This window comes from Mustela nivalis, assembly GCF_964662115.1.
Source record: "Mustela nivalis genome assembly, chromosome: 6".
In the NCBI taxonomy this organism is placed as follows: Eukaryota; Metazoa; Chordata; class Mammalia; order Carnivora; family Mustelidae; genus Mustela; species Mustela nivalis.
Window position 1 is genome coordinate 85,800,541 of NC_139025.1, and position 14,155 is coordinate 85,814,695.

Genomic DNA, 14,155 nt, shown 5'->3' on the forward strand with positions numbered 1-14,155 from the left:
AGAGAAAGAAAAGAAATTAAAAACTATGAAGACATTAATAGCAAAGTTGTAACTTCAGGATTACTTTTTGGGGGAAGACTGAAAAAGGGGAATAAAAAGCTACACTACGGGGCTATAATACATAAGAAATTTTGAGTTTAAAATACTCCATTATAATTAATACTTCTGGAAAATTCTCATATTCAAGATAAAATCAGTGACTAACTGATTCAGATGACAATGGCTCTAATGGTTCAAATGAAAATTTGGCCTAGTTTATAAGAATTTATGGATTATATAATAATTTAACCCCAAGTTGAAATCAATTAGTGATCAAAATACACTGGATGTGCATAATATACATATTTATGTTATGAAAATTCAACTATAAGTACTCAGCAAAAAAACTTTAAGACATTAAAAAGTAACATTAAAAAAACTGTAGCTGAATGTGAGAGTCCAAGATAGTGAAGGAGTAGGAGACCTTAATTTCCTCTGGTTCCAGGAATTCAGCTAGATAACAATCAAATCATTCTGAACACCAGCAAACTCAACCAGAGATCGAAGAAAAGAATAGCAACAACTCTATGAATAGAAAGGCAACCACTTTCTGCAAGGTAGGAGGTGCAGAGACATGAATCCAAGGCAATATATGAGAGGATAGACCAAGGCCGGAGCAGGAGTGAGCCTCAGTCAGCCGGCTACTAGCAAGTGATATAGCAGCAAAGCACAAAATCAGAACTTTTAGAAGTCTGTTCCAGTGAGGGACGTCACTTAGGCTGCTAAGCGGGGATGGAACCCTAGCTGGGGCAGTGTGGTCTCAGGATCCTCAGGGTCACAGGAAGACCCAAGGTGCCTGAGTGTGGCAGAGCTCCCATGATTCAAAGCAGGGAAGCTGGCTGCAAACAGTGAGTCAAGGAGTGGGCTCTCAGCTCAAGGTTGCCATGAACCAGAATCCAGTCAGGCCACTGTTCTTCAAGTAGGGCCCCAACAAGCATTAGAACTGGGGAGACCCACCCACCCCATGGGAGGAACAGCGTGGGAGTGTGTTGCAAGAATCCGATGGTTTAAAGACTGCAAATGGGGCCTACTGCCTGAGACAGAAACACTCAGTCACAGGCTGGGTGAGCATGGAGTGTGGCTAGAGACCAAGGAGACAGGAGTGATTAACTGGTTTTCTCTGAGGGCTTACTGAAGAGTGGAGCCCAAGTCTTTGGCTCTTGGGCTGGAGATTAGGAGGTTGCCCTTTTCATTTCCATCCTCTAAAGCTGCACAGAAAGCCTTTAGGGAACAAAAGCCAGAGAGAGCAAAATGGAGCAGATTACTTAGCCTGGTCCCTGCCAAGGGCAGTACAATTCCACCTGGGCAAAGACACTTGAGAATCAATGCAACAAGCCCCTCTCCCAAAAGATCAGTAAGAACATCCAGCCAAGACCAAGTTTACTGATCAATGAGAACTGCAAAATACCAGTGCTAGGGGAATACAGCACACAGAAGTCATGCCTTTTCCCCATGATTCTTTAGTTTTTCAACTTTAATTTTTTAAATCTTTTTTCTTTTTTACAAATTTTTCTTCTTTTTTCAACCAATTTTTAAATCAACTTCTTTTTAAAATCTTTTTTAATTTTCATTTTTATAGTCACATGCTATTCCTTCACTGTATTTCATCATACACACACACACACACACACACACACACACGTGTACTAGTTTTCTTTCTTTAAAATTTTGAGATGCAATTTCTTCTAACAGACAAAAATACACTGAAAACCTATTGTATGGCTCTGTTCTAATCACCTATTTAATCATATCCCTCTTTTTTCTTCTTCTTTTGTTAAAAAGTCTTTTTAAATTTCCATCTTTACAGTTACATTCTATTCTTTCAATGTATTTCATTTTATTTTTATATATGTAAGCTTTCTTTACAATTTTGAGATGTAGCTTCCTCTAACAAACCTACCAAAATAAACTCAGGAGCTAGTGTATTGCTCTGTTCTGTTTACCTGTTTATATCCCTTCCTTCTTGTAATTGTTTTTCAACGCTTTTGTTTTTTCTTTTTAATGTCCATTTTTACAGTTATATTCTATCCTTTCATTGTATTTTATTTTTGTACATATATAATTTTATCTTTCTTTGCAATTTTTGGATCTAATTTTCTAAAAAACAAAAACAAAAAAAAAAAAACAAAGTACACACAGAATCCAGTGTTTTGCTCTATCCTGCTTACCTGTCCGATTATATGCCCCCCCCCTTTTTTCCTAGTTTCAGGTCTCTTCTGATTTGTTTAGGGTACGCGTCTCTAGGATTGTTGTTGCCATTATTAGTATTTTGTTCTCTGGACAAAATGAGAAGATGGAAAACTCACCTCAAAAAAAAAAATAAAAGAGACCAAGAGGCAGTACTGACTGCCAGGGATCTAACTGATATGAACATTAGTTAAGATATCAGAACTAGAGTTCAGAATAACAATTATAAAGATACTAGCTGTGCTTGAAAAAAAGCACTGAAAGCACTAGAGAATCCCTTTCAGGAGAAATAAAAGAATTAAAATCTAACCAAGTTGAAATTTAAAAAAATGTTATTACTGAGAAGCAATAAAAAATGGAGGCTCTAATGGCCAGGATAAATGAGGCAGAAGAGAGAGTAAGTGATATAGAAGACCAAACAATGGAGAGTAACAAAGCTGAGGAAAAAAGGATAAACAGCTACTGGAATAGAAGGGGAGAATTTGAGAGATAAATGATACCATATAGCAAAACAGTATTAGAGTAACTGGGATCCCAGAATAGGAAAGAGAGAGTGGGGCAGAAGGTATATTGAAGCAAATCATAGCTGAGAACTTCCCTAATCAGGGAAGGAAACAGGCATTCAAGTCCAAGAGGCACAATGAACCCCAATCAAAATCAATAAAAATATAGCAACCCCTGGACATATAATAGTGAAGCTTGCAAACTTCAGAGACAAAGAGAAAATCCTGAAAGCAGCTCGGACCAAGAGGTTTGTAACCTGTAACGGTAGAAACATTAAATTGGCAGCAAACCGGGGCACCTGGGTGGCTCAGTGGGTTAAAGCCTCTGCCTCGGCTCAGGTCATGATCCCAGGGTCCTGGGATCGAGCCCCGCATCAGGCTCTCTGCTCAGCAGGGAGCCTGCTTCCTCCTCTCTCTCTGCCTGCCTCTCTGCCTACTTGTGATCTCTGTCGAGTAAATAAATAAAATCTTAAAAAAAAAAATATTGGCAGCAGACCTATCCATGGAGACATGGCAGGCCAGAAAGGACTGGCATGATATATTGAGGGTACCAAATGAGAAAAATATGCAGCCAAGAATACTTTATCCAGCTAAGCTACCATTCAAAATAGAAGGAGTGATAAAAAGCTTCCAGGACAAACAGAAACTAAAAGAACTTGTAATCACCAAACCAGCCCTATAAGAAGTACTGAAAGGTGTCCTCTAAGCAAAGAGAGAACCAAAAGTAACATAGACAAGAAAGGAACAAAGACAGTATAGAGTAACAGTCACCTTACAGGCAATACAATGGCACTAAATTCCTATCTTTCAATAGTTACCCTGAAGGTAAATAGGCTAAATGCCCCAATCAAAAGACATAGGGTATCAAATTAGATTAAAAAAAAAAAAAAAAAAGCAAGACCCACTGATATGTTGTCTGCAAGAGACTCATTTTAGACCCAAAAATTCTTCCAGATTGAAAGTGAGAAGGCGGGGGGTGGGGGGCAGAGGAAGGGGAGGGGTGTCGCCCATAGGCCACAAATCTCTACAAGTGCCTGCTATCCCTCTCCCACTCCCTACCCCAGCACTGGTCCAACCCCTTCACCCCCAGCTGCTCCTAGGACTAGCCCATAGGCAGGCGGGTGGGGGGTGGGAAGGGGGTGCCCTGAAACCAAACTGGAAGCCCCCTCTGCCTCCTAGCTGGGGCCCCTGGGGTGGGGGTCTGTGGTCAAGCCTTATTCTGTATTGGGGATGGGGGGGAAGGAAGTTGGGGGGCTGCTGGAGAATGTATTCAAAACAATAAAACTTTGGGCCTTAAAAAAAAAAAAAAAAAAAGAAAGTGAGAAGGTAGAAAATAGTTTATCATGCTAATGGACATTAAAAGAAAGCTGGGAGGTAATCATTAGACAAATTCGATTTTTAATCAAAGTCTGTGATAAGAGATGAGGAAGGATACTATATCATAATTAAAGGGTATATCCAATAAGATCTAATAATTATAAGTATTTATGCCCCTAACATGGGGGCAGCCAATTATATAACCCAATTAATAACAAAATCAAAGAAACAACAATAAAAACACATTAATATTAGCGGAGTTTAACACCCCCATCACTGAAATGGACAGATCATCTAAACAGAAGATCAACAAGGAAATAAGTGGATGGACTTCACTGATATATTCAGAACATTCCATCCCAAAGCAACAGAATACACATTCTTCTTGAGTGCACATGGAACATTCTCCAGAATAGATCACATCCTGAGTCACAAATCAGGGTCTCAACCAGTACCAAAAGATTGGGATCATCACATACACAGAGGCTAAAGAGTATCCTACTAAAGAATGAATGGATCAACCAAGAAATTAAATAAGAATTTTTTTAAAGATTTATGGAAACAAATGAAAATGAAAACACAACTGTTCAAAATCTTTGGGATCCAGCAAAGGTGGTCCTAAGAGGTAAGTATTCAGCACTACAAGCTTTTCTCAAGAAACAAGAAAAGTCTCAAATACACAATGTAACCCTATACTTAAAGGAGCTGGAGAAAGAACAACAATAAAACTGAAACCCAGGAGAAAAGAAATAATAAAGATTAGAGCAGAAATCAATGAAATAAAAACTATAAGAACAGTAGAAAAGATCTATGAAATTAGGAGCTGGTTCTTTAAAGGAATTAATAAGATTGATAAACCCTTGGCCAGACTAATTAAAAAGAGAAAGGACCCAAATAAATAAAATCGTGAATGAAAGAGGAGAGATCACAACCAACACCAAAAAAATACAAACTAGGAAGAAATGGATGCATTCCTAGAGAAGTATAAACTACCAAAACTGAAACAGGAAGAAATAGAAAAACCAGTAAGGAAATTGAATCAGTAATCAAAAATCTCTCAACAAAGAGCTCAGGGCTAGATGGCTTCCCAGGAGAATTCTACCAAACACTTAAAGAAAATTAATACCTATTCTTCTGATGCTGCTTCAAAAAACAGAAATGAAAGGAAAATGCCCAAACTCTTTCTACGAGGTCAGCATTACCTTCATCCCCAAACCAGACAAAGACCCCACCAAAAGGGAGAATTATAAACCAATATCTCTGATGAGCATGGATGCCAAAATTCCCACCAAGATACTAGCCAGTAGGATCCAACAGTATATTAAAAGTATTATTCACCATGACCTAGTGGGATTTATTCCTGGGCTACAAGGTTGGTTCGACATCTGCAAATTAATCAATGTGACATACACATTAATGAAAGACAAGAACCATATGATCCTCTCAATAGATGCAGAAAAAGCATTTGACAAAGTACAGCATCCATGGGGCGTCCGGGTGGCTCAGCCGTTGGGCATCTACCTTTGGCTCGGGTCATGGTCCCAGGGTGCTGGGATCGGGCCCCACATGGGGCTCCCTGCTCATTGGGAAGCCTGCTTTTCCCTCTCCAACTCCCCCTCTTGTGTTCCCTCTCTGGCTGTTTCTCTCTGTCAAATAAATAAATAAAATCTTAAAAAAAAAAAAAGTACAGCATCCATTCTTGATTAAACTCTTCACAGTGTAAGAATAGAAGGAACATACCTCAATATCATAAAAACCATATATGAAAAACCCACAGCAAATATCATTCTCAACAGTGAAAAACTGAGAACTTTTCTCTTAAGGTCAGGAACATGACAGGGATGGTCCACCCTCACCACTGTTGTTCAACATGGTACTAGAAGTCCTACTCTCTGCAATCAGACAACACAAACAAAAGGCATCCGAAGCAGCAAAGAAGTCAAACTCTTGGGGCGCCTGGGTGGCTCAGAGGGTTAAGGCCTCTGCCTTCGGCTCAGGTCATGATCTCAGGGTCCTGAGATCGAGCCCCGCATCGGGCTCTCTGCTCAGCAGGGAGCCTGCTTCCTCCTCTCTCTCTGCCTGCCTCTCTGCCTACTTGTGATCTCTGTCTGTCAAATAAATAAATAAAATGTTTAAAAAAAAAAAAAAAAAAAAGAAGTCAAACTCTTACTCTTTGTAGATGACATGATTCTCTGTGGAAAACCCAAAATATCCCACCCCCAAATTGCTAGAACTTATACAGCAATTCAGCAAAGAGGCAGAATATAAAATCAAAGCACAGAAATCAGTTGCATTTGTATACACTAAGAATGAGACAGAAGAAAGAGAAATTAAGGAATTGATCCCATTTACAATGGCACCAAAACCCATAAAATACCTAGGAATAAACCTAACCAGAGAAGCAAAGAATCTGTATTCTGAAAACTACAGAACACTCATGAAAGAAATTGAGGAACACACAAAGAAATGGAAAAATGTTCCATGCTCATGGATTAGATTAGAAGAAAAAATATTAAGTCTATGCTACCCAGACCAATCTATACATTCAGTGCAACCCCTGTTATCAACATTTTTCACAGAGCTGGAACAAATCATCCTAAAATTTATATGGAATCAGAAAAGACCCCCATATAGCCAAAGCGATGTTGAAAAAGAAAACCAAAGCTGGAGACAACACAACTCCAGCCTTCAAGCTCTATTACAAATCTGTAATCATCAAGACAGTATGGTACTGGCCTAAAAACAGACACACAGATCAATGGAACAGAATAGAGAACCCAGAAATGGACCCTCAACCCTACAGTCAACTAATGTTCAACAAAGCAGGAAAGAATATCGAAAGGAAAAAAGACAGTCTCTCTTCAACAAATGATGTTGGGAAAACTGGACAACCACATGAAGAATGAAACTGGATCATTTCCTTACACCACACACAAAAACAGACTCAAAATGGATGACAGACCTAAATGCGAGACAGGAATCCATCAAAATCCTAGAGGAGAACACAGGCAGCAACTTCTTTGACCTTGGCCGCAGCAACTTCTTGACAGACACATCTCCAAAGGCAAGTGAAACAAAGGCAAAAATGAACTATTGGAACTTCATCAAGATAAAAAGCTTTTGGGGGCGCCTGGGTGGCTCAGTGGGTTAAAGCCTCTGCTTTCGGCTCAGGTCATGATCCCAGGGTCCTGGGATCGAGCCCCACATCGGGCTCTCTGCTCAGCGGGGAGCCTGCTTCCTCTTCTCTCTCTGCCTGCCTCTCTGCCTACTTGTGATCTCTGTCTGTCAAATAAATAAATAAAATCTTTAAAAAAAAAAAAAAAAAAGATAAAAAGCTTTTGCACAGCAAAGGAAACAGTTGTCAAAACCAAAAGGCAACCAACAGAATGGGAGAAGGTATTTGCAAATGTCTTATCAGATAAAGGGTTACTGTCCAAAATCTATAAAGAACTCATCAAACTCAACACCAAAACAACACCAAAAAAGAAAAAATGCCTTCAAGAAATGGGCAGAAGATATGAACAGACATTTCTCCACGGAAGACATACAATGGCCAACAGACACATGAAAAGATGCTCAACATCACTTGATATCAGGGAAATACAAATCAAAACCACAATGAGATACCACTTCACACCAGTCTGAATGGCTAAAATTAACAAGTCAGGAAACAACAAATGTGGGCGAGGATGTGGAGAAAGGGGAACCCTTTACACTGTTGGTGGGAATGCAAGCTGGTACAGCCACTCTGGAAAACAGAATGGAGATTCCTTGAAAAGTTGAAAATAGAGCTACTCTATGACCCAGCAATTGCACTAGTAGTTATCTACCCCAAAGATAACAAGTGTAGTGATCGGAAAGGGCAACTGCATCCCGATGTTTATAGCAGTAGTGTCCACAATAGCCAAACTATGGAAAGAGCCCAGACGTCCACCAACAGATGAATGGATAAAGAAGATGTGGTACACACACACACACACTGAAATACTACTCAGCCATCAAAAAAATAAAATCTTGCCATTTGGAATGATGTAGATAGAACTAGAGGGTATTATGTTAAGCGAAATATGTCAACTGGACAAAGACCATTATCATATGATTTCACCCATGTGGAATTTAAGAAACAAAACAAAGGGGCATAGGCAAACAGAGGCAAAAATAAAAGAAGATGAAATCAGAGAGGGAGAAAACCATAAGAGACTCTTAACCATAGGATAAAACCTGAGGGTTGCTATGGGCAGGTGGGATAGGATAACTGTGTGAAGGCATTAAGGAGAGCATGTGATACAATGAGCACTGGGTATTATATACAACTGATGAATCACTGAACTCTACTCTGAAACTAGTAACATACTATATGTTAATTGAATTTAAATAAAATAAAATTTAAAAAAATTAAAATTTAGGAAAAAAAATTTTTAAACCAATAGCAAACATCAACTTAATGGTGACTTTGATGATTTTCCTCTGAGATCAAACAAGTATGACACCTATTCCCAATTCTGTTCATCACCAAATCTTAGTGTTCTATTTCCAATATATAGCCCAAATGCATTCACTGCTATCTTCAGTGCCTTCATCATAGTTTCAAGCTATCATTATCTCTCATGTAAACTACTGCAATATTCACCTCAATGGTCTCCCTACTTTTACTCTTATCTTCCATAGGCCCTTCTCTACATAGACAGTTACCTTCTTAAACATAAGTCACGTTTAAGAGACTCCTTACTTAAAACCATTTAATGGCTTCCAATGGCTTTCCATGGTAATGAGAATGAACTCTTCACCAGGATTTATAAAGCTCTCTAAGATCTGGCCTCTACTTGCCTTTCAGACTTCACATTAATCTCATGCCACTGTCTTCCTTACTATTCTAGCCACACTGAATATTCCTGTACACACTTGTTCCTGTACACACAAAGCTCTTTACTGAGCCACTGAATTTATATTTGCTATTCTCTCTTGGCAAAAAAAAAAAAAAAAAAAAAAAAAAAGCCAAGAAAAACACTTTTTGTAGCACTATGTATGTCTCTTCTGTAACATTACCAAAACTGCAATCTCAAAGTCTGTTATGTAAATCAATTATTCCTGGTATTTCCCCAAACCACCTGTGCCCCAACAGTAAATTCAATTAGAATAAGGCTAGAATTATGTTCACCGTTACATTCTGAGAAACTAGCACATGCTTTGTAAATAATAGGAGTTCAATAAATATTTGCTAAATGAGTAATTAAGAAACAAGAAACAATTATTTCAAATTACTTTTACAATTACTAATATGCATAGTTTTTCTCCTTTGGGGAATATTTTCAAATTCAGTGACATATTCAAAATTCACAGATAAAAATATTAAATGCTATCAAATCAGGATCACTTGGACATCTTCACTGTTTGAAATAGTCATTGAACATCATTCCTGTCTAACCTGTAAACCAGTTGATATTTAATTAAGTGATGAGATTCAAAGCTTATTGAAATCCTCCTTTAAAAAAAAAAAATTCTTGGGACACCTGGGTGGCTCAGCTGGTTAAGCAGCTGCCTTCAGCTAGGGTCATAATCCCAGCGTTCTGGGATGGAGTCCCGTTCTGGGATCGAGTCCCACATCGGGCTCCTTGCTTGGCAGGGAGCCTGCTTCTCCCTCTGCCTCTACCTGCCACTCTGTCTGCCTGTGCTCACTCTCGCTCCTCTCTCTCTGACAAATAAATAAATAAAATCTTAAAAAAAAAAAATCTTGGGGTGCCTGGGTGGCCCAGTGGGTTAAAGCCGCTGCCTTCGGCTCAGGTCATGATCCCAGGGTCCTGGGATCGTGCCCCGAATCGGGGTCTCTGCTCAGCGGGGAGCCTGCTTCCTCCTCTCTCTCTGCCTGCCTCTCTGCCTACTTGTGATCTCTGTCTGTCAAATAAATAAATAAAATCTTTAAAAAAATTCTATTTATTATATAACTGTAAGTTCCACCATCAAAAGAAATAGGGTACCCCAGATCACCATGTTAAACTTCATTTGTTTCAATTAGCAATAATCGCGCCTCGGATAAACCTCATTGGCTACGATACTGCCACTGCGCAAAGCTATTTGTAAAATGCTTTTATTGTTGAACTCTTGGTCACTGCCACATTAACAAATTACTGATTGGTTCTAAAACTGTGCACCTGGCACCAGGGGTTCTATGGCATACTCATAGAAGTATCTTGGGATATTTTAAATTTTTGAGAGAAACAGCAATTTTTGACATCTGTCATGCAGTGTGAACTACTAGCTCAAAATAGTACCTCTTTGTATTACATTCATTTTGATAATATATTATTGCAAAGCTGGATTTTTGGCAGTTGTTATGATATGAAGCAAGTACTTTTTATCAGTGTGGTACTGGAAATGAGGGTGGCAATGTCCTATATGACAACAAGATTTGAGAAGTTGTGTAGTGTCAAGAGGCACACATAGCCAATTAGTAAATAACTGTGATGATTTAAGCATAAAATAAAAATATTGTTTTTTTCTTTCAATTATGCATACTTTTTTCAAAGGGTTACTAAACATTAGGACATAAATTTATTTCAACTTAATAACTTTTTAAATTATTTGGACGTACCGACTTAATAAATGGAATTGTTAGTTATTTCTTTTGATCCAAGGGCACCAACGAGCCAAAAAAGTTTGGGAATTACAGTCTAAATAATCCAAAACACTTCAAACTACAGATACTGGGCCAGAGTCCTTAAGAGGGTTTTTTGTTTCGTTTGTTTTGTTTTACATTTTGAATGGGTTACAGAAAACAAAACAAAAAAAACAAAGAAGAACATGCAACAGAGACCATGCTGGTGACCACGTAGACTGCAAAACCTGAAATATTTATATCTGGCTCTTTGGCTACTCCTGCATTTACACTATCAATTTCTAAGGTTAATGTATTCCATTGTGCCCACTGATAACAGTCTCTAGACCTGTGCTATCTGATACAGTAGCAACTCAAATTTAATTTAAATGAAATAAAACTTAAAATTCAGTTGTTTAGGCACAATTAGCCACATTTCACGTTGTCATTTGACTAGTGGGGAACCATGCTGGACAGTGCAAATATAAACCATTACCATTTTCACTGAAAGTTTTATTAGACAGCACTAACAATATCTAGATTATCTTCTACTATGCTCTCTTATTCAGTATCAGGCATGTCACTGATACTACCACTCCATACATTTTTGTATCTATTTGTCATCTTGTAAACATTTCCAGCCATTCACATAGTGAAGAATTGAACCCAGTCTTTACTTAGCAACATCTTAAATGGACTCATCGCCATCATGTATCCTTCAAGTTCCACCTCAAATGCCCCTTTCTCTACAAAGCCTACTTTAGTTTCCAGGGCCAAAAGCATCAAATAAGTGCTCCCTTTTATGTGCTCCCATACCACCTTACAATGTCCTATAATCCTTTACATTGTTTTGCATCATGGCTATTTGTGAATGTTAATCATTTTCTCTTCTGGACTGAAAATTCCTCCAGATTAGGGTCTCTGAGTCATTCGCTCCCGGCCCTAGCACAAGACAAGGAACCCAATAAATACCTGAGGAATTCGATTGATCCAATTCAAATGAAGTACAAACTTCAATCTTAATATCTGGGGTAAGCTCTGCTCTGGTTTTCTCCGTCATATCGACAAATTTATCTCTAAAATTCCAATCGGCAATGTTTGAGAATTTTTTTTCTTAAACTCAATATTGAGATAAGCAGCAAGAAAAAGAGGCTTTAATAAGCTCCGAGCTATAGTGGCCACAAGGAGATATTTTCAAAAACTCGTCTGTGGTTAATACTGGCTTTATTTGTTAATGTTACTGTAACTGCTGGAAACCGAATGTCTGTTCAGTGCTGCCAGTAAACAAACTACGACCTGACGAGCGCTTAAAACCACTCAACGCTGTCACTTCATTTACAGCTAAGAAACGACCGAGTCGGAAATACAAACCGCCGGGAGTCCCCTAGGGAAGAGGTGCGAGGCACCGTGCGGGAGCCCTGACAGAAGATGGCGGGGCGGGGCGCAGCCGACCCGCAATCCGAGCAGGCCGGAGGGGCTCAGGTGTGGAGGGAAAAGTGCTAGAGAAGAGGAAGGAGCACAAAGTGCAGGCCTGGGTAGGCAAAGAGCCCCACAACCCGGCAAAAACTTCTACTCTGGGCCCAGAGCTTTCGGAGGCCGCCAGGCGGAGGGAGCGTCTCCACGTCCCACCACCGAGCCTTCAGAGCGCCCAGAAAAAAACTAATGCCCACCTCCATCACCCCCCACCCCCCCCACCCGGGAGCCTGGAACGAAAGGGTCATTCTCTTTACCCACCGCAGTCCAGCTTCTTTACAAAGGCTGCTCAGACTTGTTTGGGGTCCGCGCGCTCCTCAGAGAGCAAGTCAGCTGCCGCCCACCGACAAACCTCGCTACGCCCAGACTATTTCAGGGAAGCATTCAAATCTAACCGCCTAGCTGTTGCACATGCGCAAAACCGCTCTACGCGGCGGCTCCGCCCCTTAGACTCCCGAGCAATCCTCTTCCTGATTCTTTTAAGCAAACTGCCTTCCTCCTGCTCTGTATATAAATTTTATTTCCTTAAAGCCTATCTCATTTTCCACCGAATTTTTCTTTGTCCCACCCCATTGTAGAGCCCTCACATCATGGCAGCAGCCATCTTCTTTTGATTACTTGCTGTAAAAATGATCAGATATTTGTTTCCGTACAAAATGGCGGCCTCCATAACGTTGCGTCACATCCCCCCAGTATTACTCCCTATAGCTACCAGGAAGCAGTAAGTATCTGGGACGAGGTGGCCGAGTGGTTAAGGCGATGGACTGCTAATCCATTGTGCTCTGCACGCGTGGGTTCGAATCCCATCCTCGTCGAACGTAATTTTTGCTTCAAAAGGACGTAAATTTATTTGAAAATACTTGGTTATTCCAGTTACTGTTTACTAGTGGATTTACTCTGGCAGGGTCAATATCTGGTTTGAGGTGTTTGGAAGGTAGCTTTTGGAGCATTCTAACGTCGCAGATAAACACGAGAGAAAGAAACATCCCAGATGTGTGTGCTTGATTTAGTATCTTTTTATATGAAGTAAACAACAGTGCTTAGAATTCCATGTTAATTAACCTAGCTACTGAGTGAGGAACTTGAGTTATCATAAACCCTTACCCCGTGGTTTTTAATACCTGTCCTCGTTATGACATACCAGGTTTTCACTGCAAAAGCTACTATAAAACAGTGTTCAAGATTCCCTTCCAGTCCCCAGCAGGTTACACGTGCTCAAAAAAAGTATACACTGGGAAATATTAAAAAGATGTTGACGACATGCAGAAACTTAGCAGTATCTAGAAGCCAGAGACTGAGAACCCGAAAAATGGCTACCTTAACCACGGAAGAAAAGTGTTAAGCCTGTTCTTTTATTTAAACAGAGAGGGAGGCACAGGGGACAGAAATAGAATAGAGGGGTTCTCCTCTTCAAAGGTAATCAGGCAGATTCATTCAACTCATATTTAACCAGTATTTATCCAGTATTTACTTATTTATTTATTTATCCAGTATTTATCCAGTATTATCTACAACACCACAATGAAATGCATCACTTTAACTCATCATAACCCTATGATCATGATAGACATTTTTATTACTCCTTTTTACAGATGAGGACACTGGAAGATAAACTTGTCCTAGGTTATACAGTTTCTATAACTGTATAAGAAAGGGCAGTGTATGTAATCCAAGTCTGTCGAGCTCTGCTGGGTCTTAACCACCATCCAATATGGTGCTGGAGATTAGCATTTAGTGCTCATTTGTCCCTTGCAGAAATGATTTACATGTCCTCTCTCCCACGTGGCCATGCACACTGCAGAGTGTCGTAGAACCTGGCACCTGGCTGGTGTTTCTGCAAGCTTTGCAGCCCTGAGAAAAGGCAAAAGCCCCTGCTCCACTGGTGCCAGTGGTTCATCCCTCACTTAAATCCAAATCCCTTAGAGATGTTGATGCCGCTCTGTGTTGAGGGCTTTGGGTTGCTCCAACACCTGTCTTCAGCTGTGCTCTCCAATCCATTTGCCACCCTGCTATTAGGAAGTGTTACTATCCCAGTTCCACACAC

The 14,155-nt window shown here is 39.8% G+C and overlaps 1 protein-coding gene across 1 annotated transcript in view; it reads right to left on the minus strand.

Moving 5' to 3' along the window:
- Positions 1-12,736, minus strand: part of KNL1 (kinetochore scaffold 1) — a 76,437-nt gene extending 63,701 nt beyond the window's left edge. The window contains exon 1 of the mRNA XM_082735533.1: positions 12,373-12,736. The gene's annotated coding sequence lies outside the window, so the exon portion shown is untranslated. The remainder of the gene's footprint in view (positions 1-12,372) is intronic.
- Positions 12,737-14,155: the final 1,419 nt, after the last annotated feature.